The 8,159-nt window shown below is 36.1% G+C and overlaps 1 protein-coding gene across 1 annotated transcript in view; it reads left to right on the top strand.

Moving 5' to 3' along the window:
• The first annotated feature begins 4,860 nt into the window (after positions 1-4,860).
• LOC127418658 (plexin-A2-like) overlaps positions 4,861-8,159 on the top strand; it is a 312,630-nt gene continuing 309,331 nt past the window's right edge. Inside the window, exon 1 of the mRNA XM_051659328.1 lies at positions 4,861-4,952. The gene's annotated coding sequence lies outside the window, so the exon portion shown is untranslated. The remainder of the gene's footprint in view (positions 4,953-8,159) is intronic.

Genomic DNA, 8,159 nt, shown 5'->3' with positions numbered 1-8,159 from the left:
AATAGAGACCCTTGACAGTAAAAGTGTATGTGAGTTATGGGTCAATCGATTTGCATCTTCCACTGACTTACATAGGATTATATGGCCAGAGAGGATATTGAGGGAGAGTGTAGAGGAAGATGCAATAGACATTGCTGTAGAGGAGCTGTCTTTACACACCAACATCAAGGGAAGGAAACCCATCCATCACTCTTGAAATACTCAAGGAGAAATGGAACCCTTGTATCAATACTATACATTGCACAAAGCAAAGAAGGTTTCCAGGTGAGTGAAGATTTGAAATGGAAGATAAACACTGGCATCCTGTATGTTTTAAGCTAACAGTGATTAAAAGACATTAAGACATACTTAAAAATGTAATTGCATTCAATTTAATTAACATATTGTCAAAAAGTGGCATCTACAAACAAAATATTCTAGACATTTTTTGTTTCTCAGTACCAACTTCACTATTCTGAGCCATTTTTGCAATGAATTTTAACCAACTGGCATCAACAGCTGTAGATCATCACATTAATTATGTACATGTTCCACTAATGTTTAACAACCAGAAAGGGTTCAAGTACTTTTTGTCTTTTTTTAAAACGGTATATTCTATTTTATCATTTTTTTTTATTATTATTATTTTTTTTTTAATGAAATGTTTTACTTGAAAAGTGTGCTATCTTTTGAAATAAATGCCACTTGGTTTGATCATTTGTTATCTAATTCAATTACATGAATTCATTTTTAAGTGTGGCTTAAGTGTTACTTAAGCGCCACTGTCAGGATGAAGGATAAACCATATACAGTATATATATAGCCAGGGGCAGTTTAGCAGAAACGACTACTGGTATTAAAATTAATGGGAAAAATCGGAACGGCCAACGGATGTAGAAAAAGAAGTCCAAACTTACAGGGAAAAGAGCCAATCACGTTTTAGATACAGACATCGCCTGTCAGTCATCTCGAGAACATGCATGTGCATTAGCTGAACCAGCCTGAAAAATAGTGCTTTTTAGCATAATCTGAGCTAAAGAAGCACAATTCATCATACCATTGCTGTCAGATTTTACTGCTGATTTTAAATATGTTATCTGATCGTAATATTGACCAACCAATTTGGAGATTTTGGTCTTTCCCAATTCAAATAGATAGGAGCTGTACTTTTATACCACTTGTTTACATAGGAAATAGCTGCCCAGCCTATCTTCAGGAGCATTCCAAAGATTACAGCTTAGTGGACTGATTTATCTTGAAAGGGACATTGATAAAGTGCATTAACTATCCTACTCCAGTGCTTTTGTTATATTAGATAATATGAAAACTGACATTTATTAAAAATTAACACTCAACGTTTTCTTTTCTTTTTTGAGGTATTTACACTTGTTATTACCCTATTGATCTCATGCAAACATAACTGAAATGTTTTAATTGAGTTTTCAAAAAAATTTCAGATGTGTTTCACTTTTTCACCATCTGGAAGTTGGATGCAATTTGGACGCATTTCACGGCCGCTCGGAGTCCGGCAATCATCAGTAATTAGGCTCAGATTGTACAACCACAGCCAAGGTCAGACAGTGATAATGTTTCATGGATTGTACCAATTATAGCATTCGTTCCAAGGCTGGCACTTCAGCCCAACCTTGAGTCAGGCTTCGTTGTGGTTATAACACAGGACATGTGTGTTCTCTGCTACACAGCTGCAGTTTCCATTCACACACATCTGTCACTGCTGACTTCAAATGACCAAAGTCAAATGTTTCCTTTTCATCGGCTTGCAGACTTGAGCACTCAGAATAATTGCAACCATAGGAATATAATATAATATAATATAATATAATATAATATAATATAATCAGGCACCTTGCAAATTAATGATAGCATATAACTTAAAATGTATATAATTAAACACTTATTTTACACAGTATTTACCAAAAACTTTGTATAAAAATGTTTGAAAACAGGAAATATGCTACACATATACATGGGTCTATATGTACAACAAAGTTTCCACGTCATTGCACATAAGAAAACTTAATCTTGGCTCCAAAATGCCTAAAAGTTGAAAAATTATAATTCTAATTATAAACAAATAACTAATAATCTCAGCTCAGTCAATTTGAATTGGGATTTATCTTTGCTATTCAGACTGAATTACCCTTTTATTCAAACATACCACTTGTTCTGAGCAGACCAGCAAATAATCTATTGAATATATCTGTATTTGATTTTATTTAGATGACTAAGATGCATTTAAGAGTTAGTGCAGTAGAACTTCGATATGGACGCCCTCCAGATATTGACCCTTTCTTAAGAGCACACACCGCTTTTAGTAGGTTATACTTATACAAGATTTGGTAGATGCGCTTTTCTCCTCTGGCACTTTTGCAATACTTTTGATGGCTGCCACCGGTTCTTTTCCCACTCTAAATTATTGATGGATCATGGAATAAGTGCTCCTGCTATGTCAGTTTTTTTTTAAGTACAAAAATGTAGAAGACAGGCCAATCTGTAATCTATTTCTGTTTTAGCCAACCAATCAAACTATTGATTGTAGAATGCCATTTTAAAAGATTCAACGACAGATGTGCAGCAGGGAGATGTGACAGATTTCTGCAGTCTATCTCACTTTGGTAATGCTAATACCTTCAGCAACTTTCCCTACTGTCAGATCAGAAAAAGAAAAAAAAATCCCACAAACTTAAAGAAATGAGGGAAAGATTGATGTAGCCTGTAAAAGGAACATTGATGATGCAATATCTCATTTACCGTAGAAAGAGACTGCTAATGACTGCACTTCTCTAATCCTCTCTCACAGTCCAATATATATATATATATATATATATATATATATATATATATATATATATATATATATATATATATTTTTTTTTTTTTTTTTTTTTTTTTTTTTTATCGGTGTATAACACAACCTTGTGATGCTGGCAAATTTTTCATAATAGATAAAAAAAAAAAAAAAAAAAAAAAAAAAAAAATTTTCAGCCTAAAATGTATCTGGATGGCAAGGCAAAAGGAAAATAAAAACTCTCTGTGATTATATCATGAGGCAGGTGTCTGTACAGAAAGTGGTAGCACAGATCATTACTAAGCAAAATTAGACTCAAATTTTACTAGAATCAAACATCATCTCTGTAAATTTAGTTGTGTTTTTTTATTTAGCTGACTGGCACTAATAGGAAATTAACACAGGCAGACACAAATAGCTGCAGGGATTAGTTTGATTATTCATTTATTTTTACAGCAATATATTTCTAAAAAAAAACCAGTCTGTTCAATAAAGATGGTTTATATAAATGAGTTTATTTGAAATAATACACATAAACAAAGGACAGACTTATATGAAAAAAAGGATGATTATTTTATGACAAAAAAAAAATGTATCTAACCATTTTTAAAATAACTTAAGCCAATATTTCTCCCTCTTGTTTCTTCTTACTATTTACAGTTTATAAAAACGTAGAGAGATAGTTACATATATTATCTTTTAACATGAGGTGCAATCAGTAAAAATGCATTTCTTGCTCTGTGTATCCCAAATTTTACAATGATTTTTTGGAATCAAAAGTTGTCTAAGAATAAGAGAAAATATATGTAAAAAAAATATTTAGTAAATAATTAATAATTATATTATATAATAATTATTCGTTTGTGTGAACACTGTGTTTTTTCACTTGCAGATCATATTGACTGTTGACTTGATAAAGGTGAGGTACTGTAATTACATGTTTCTGTCCAAAGGTGGCACTGTTCTAGCAAAATTACTACTGAAATATCATTTCCCTCAAACTTGCGGCTGGTTGGAAAAGAGGACAATTAAAACTCTAGATTTACAGTTTTCATATTGGAAATGGATTTTAAATATTGTGAGTGACTGTAAAGCTTTTATTCACCGCAAAAACGTAAATTAATTGCAGAATTTGTCTATAATCAAAAAACCTGTAAGTATCATAAATATATACCAATGCAATATTTAAATTTAGGGATGATGGGTGAATTCATGTGCATGTCATAGATGGATGGATGGATGGATGGACGGACGGACCGACGGATGAATAGATAGATAGATAGATAGATAGATAGATAGATATTTTATTAATCAACACAATACAGCCTATACATATACGTATAGAGAGCCATATAGTGCACTGGAAACAGTATGTTCATTGAGTATTGCACTTTTTTTTTTTTTTTTTTTTTTTTTTTTAAGATCAATATTAAAATGTAGGTTTTGATTACGTCAGATGTGCATTAAAAAAAAATGACCATTGTCGCCATCCAAACATGCAAATTAAGCCGGTCGTATCTCTCTCTCTCTCTCTCTCTCTCTCTCTCTCTGTGTGTGTGTGTGTGTGTGTGTGTGTGTGTGTGTGAGAGAGAGAGAGAGAGAGAGAGAGAGAGAGAGAGAGAGAGAGAGAGAGAGAGAGATACAGGGGGCTGGGTTGAAACGCGGTGTGGTACTGTAACGCTGCTGGGCTTTGGTGTCTGTGCCAGAAGCTCAGAAGAGGAACGAGCGCGTGCATGACGATATAACGGAAAGCTGCGTGATCTCAAGCCGCTGTCAGTGTCACAGGACTGAGGGAATGTGCCGTGCGCCAGGCATGTGCTCTTGTGAATGACCATCCTCCTGCAAGGACAGCACCGACAACAGATGAAGCGTTGAATTTTGCTGCATATATCAATTACCGGAGAAAACGGCGACTTGAAGCCGAGCGGCGAGCGTTGATTCATTCATCTGCGTCTCGCGCGCGCAGACGGGACTGCCCTCAAGAAATCTTCGAGGAATTGTGAGAAATTATTGCAGGTGCTACCTTTGAACCTTACTGGAGGACTCCGCAGCATTCATGCTCATGTGGATCTATCTAGCACAACTGAGCTGAACGCACAGACATCTTCACTGAGCGGGGTTTTAATACATTAGATCTCCTCCTCAGTTCCCTTCTGGATTAAAGGTAAGTGGAAAAACGTGTTTTATGAATGCATTTCAACATGGAGATGCTTTACGCGCGAGATGTGGCCACGAATACTAATGTGTTCCATGCAATATGCAGAAGGAAGCATTTATAGCCTATATATCTCATAATTCGTGTTATTAAACATAGATTGCTCATAAACCGCAAAAATGTGGTTTACATGCAATGTGATTAGGAATAAATGAATTTATTTGATTCATTTTTCATTATGTGGGACTATTTGTTGCTGATGTTGGAAATTGCAGTAACGTTTCCCATTTTAAAACGGATAACCAAGAATAATCTTATCCTCACTGTTACAATACATATTATTTATTATGCAAGCTATGAATGATCGCTCATGAATCTTTTCGACCTCCATTATTTAGTAACTATGTTAGTTTGTTTGACTGGATTTGGATTTGCCTTCCAAACTGCTCTTGCATTAGACTGTAAGGAATGGAATGTATCATATAGAGAAATGAGCAATTATTTTAAAATCATACTCATGTACGCAAGTCCATTATTAGAAAGCAGATCCCTGGAAGCGGTAATGCTGACAATTTTGGTCTACATGTATCGTTTATTCACCACATAAACGCATTCCTCACTTACAGTACAGTATATACTGCGCTGTATGTTTTGTTGATACTCATTTACACTTAGGTAAAATTAATTCCTCATACCTCTCCAATTCATCGTCTATTTTCCTTTTTCTTTTTTTTTTTTTTCTTTTTTTTATCTACTGAAATACTGTAGCTGAAGAAGTCAAATATCTTCCTCGTTGTCCATTTAAAAATACACCGACCTCCGTGATGTACGACTAACTCCGACACGTTATACAGTTTATTGGGACGCTGTCAAAGAAATTGATACACGGTTTAGAATGTGAAACTGATACATTGTTGCCGAGTGGCCATAATTCAGCTCTCCTAGCGCAAAACTCTGCTACTGTTCATCTGGACTAAAGCAGATGCCTTCACAAATCTTCATTTCCCCTCACTCGCTGCTCTGACATTGGCTCTAAAGAAAATACATTTTCTTCAAGTAGAAAATCGGCCGGCATTTCCATGAGAATCACTAGCATCTGCTATGAAGGACAGAGTAACACAATCGAATGGCGCTTTTCTGTGAGGGAGATGAGGTGAATTCATCTCGAGCGTGACCTCGCTTCACATCATCGCTTTTTATCTCCGTTTCAAAGCGAAACAGCGGTTTGACCTGAGACATCAAGGAGCGAAAGTGCCCATTGCTAGCGAAGGGCGACAAAATTAAGCATGTTTCGAGAAAAATTGTATCCAAACTTTCATTCAAATGATAGTGAAGGAAAAAAAAAAAAAGAAAGAAGAAGAAGCAGTAGTAGATAATGAGGGAGCCCGAGCGCGAGTTGAATTGGCCTATAGTCTTGTAACAGTTCTTCAAATAACAGGGAACAACCATGTTTCTGAAAATTGGTTATTATGTGCCACCTGCAAATAAAAATAGTCAATATAGCCTTTTATCATCTCAATGCTATCATCCACTTTTTTACTCTTGATATGTTGAAATGACTCAATATGACCTTTCCTCAACTTTTCCTCCCCTTATTATATTTTTTTGAGGGAGTTGCTGTGCGTTTAGATGCTTAACCATGCAACAATGCAATTGCAACACCGTAAAGTCAACCAATCTCAGAATTTCACCTGACAATTTTCTCATGTGAATGCGTGGAGTGTCAATTTTAACCCATACTCACGGCCTGTAATGCAAAGTATGATTGCATTCTCTACTACGCATTCTGCCCACTTTGTTGCTCGTTCTCTTTGATGAGGTGCTGAGAGACTGTGAAGGCTGTAGAGAATCTCTAGATCACAGACTCTTTAATCAATAAGGTTAACTACACAAAGCCAAGAGGACAAGCCTCCATGGGCGCACACCCAACTTTCCATGCCACCAGTGTCTGCATCCCCTCTCCACCCGGACTCAATGCAGTTTGATCAGACTCTGAAAGCAAAATGAGTGCTGTCTTTCCTTCCTTCACAGCATGAGCTTCCTCGTTTGGATTTGCATATTCGTCTGGTTTTCAAAAAGCCTCTGGCACTCTTACGTAGGGTCGCATGCTATTGATTTGACTATGTCAGTCAGGTGCATTAAGCATTTCCTTAAGGGTAATTGGAGGGTATTATGTGCTTAAAGGGGGTTTGTTGTTCTTCTTTTAGCCGTTGGATCTCAGATAGACGTATACATTTGAGGGGAGGCTGAGGGTCAAATCTCAATGGGGTGGCCACAAGAGACTCATGCTGAGTGCTTATCCTGCTTGCCCCAGTTAAATGCCTGCTTGAATGTGTTAGTTTAGGGGCCAATTTGGATATGCGCTTGTATCTTCTCAGCTTGGATTTTGAGGTCGGCGAGATTACCTTATCAGTCCTGTTAGTGAAGACTCAGCAGCTGTGAAAACGCAATGTAAAGATCTTCAAGTATTTGCTGTCTCACCAGTCATATCTTCCATTGTCCAGGTGGCATCTAGTTTGCCAAAGAGCTTGTCTTTCTCCATGTGGCTTTTAGCAGTTGAAGCAGCTGAATGTTGGGATGAATGTTGAATGAATTATTATAACCAGATCCCCCAAAGCAACCTCAGTTGACCATGTAGGGCACAGTAGCTCATTGCTCAAAAAACATCACCTATTGATGAGATCTACCAAAGCAAAGATTTTGCACTTTGAATGAGGACGAAGAGCACGTTTACATGCACAATCAAATACTGATTATGCTTAATAAGCTGACAAAGTGTAAGGTCATCTAAACGCCTAAACGATTTCTTTAATCAGGGTCATCAATGGTTTAAGCATAAACCATAGACACTGGCAGATTTTGCATTGTATGTAAATAACTTCAACAGCATTGAAAAGCAAAGAATCTTCCAAATATTTCAGGTATCATGTAAACATGTTTTTTGTTGTTTTTTTTTTTTGTTTTTTTTTTGTTTTTTTTGCGTTGTCTGATTTTTTTTTTTTTTATAAGCTGATTTTCGATAGTTATCAATGTATTGGTGTGCATCCAAGGATGTAACCAAATATTTGAGATTTCGAGGCAAATATAAACGTTTAAGACTCATTTTGATTGACCACTATTCTGAATACTGACAAGAATGTGTTCTCTTCAATATCTATAGTAATACTTCCTTGGTAGCGACACACCGTAATGGGCAAACCTACCCAGGGTTCCTTA

This window comes from Myxocyprinus asiaticus, chromosome 28, assembly GCF_019703515.2.
Source record: "Myxocyprinus asiaticus isolate MX2 ecotype Aquarium Trade chromosome 28, UBuf_Myxa_2, whole genome shotgun sequence".
Classification (NCBI taxonomy): domain Eukaryota; kingdom Metazoa; phylum Chordata; class Actinopteri; order Cypriniformes; family Catostomidae; genus Myxocyprinus; species Myxocyprinus asiaticus.
The sequence above is the reverse complement of the archived record's forward strand: the minus strand, read 5'-3'. Positions and strand labels throughout refer to the sequence as shown.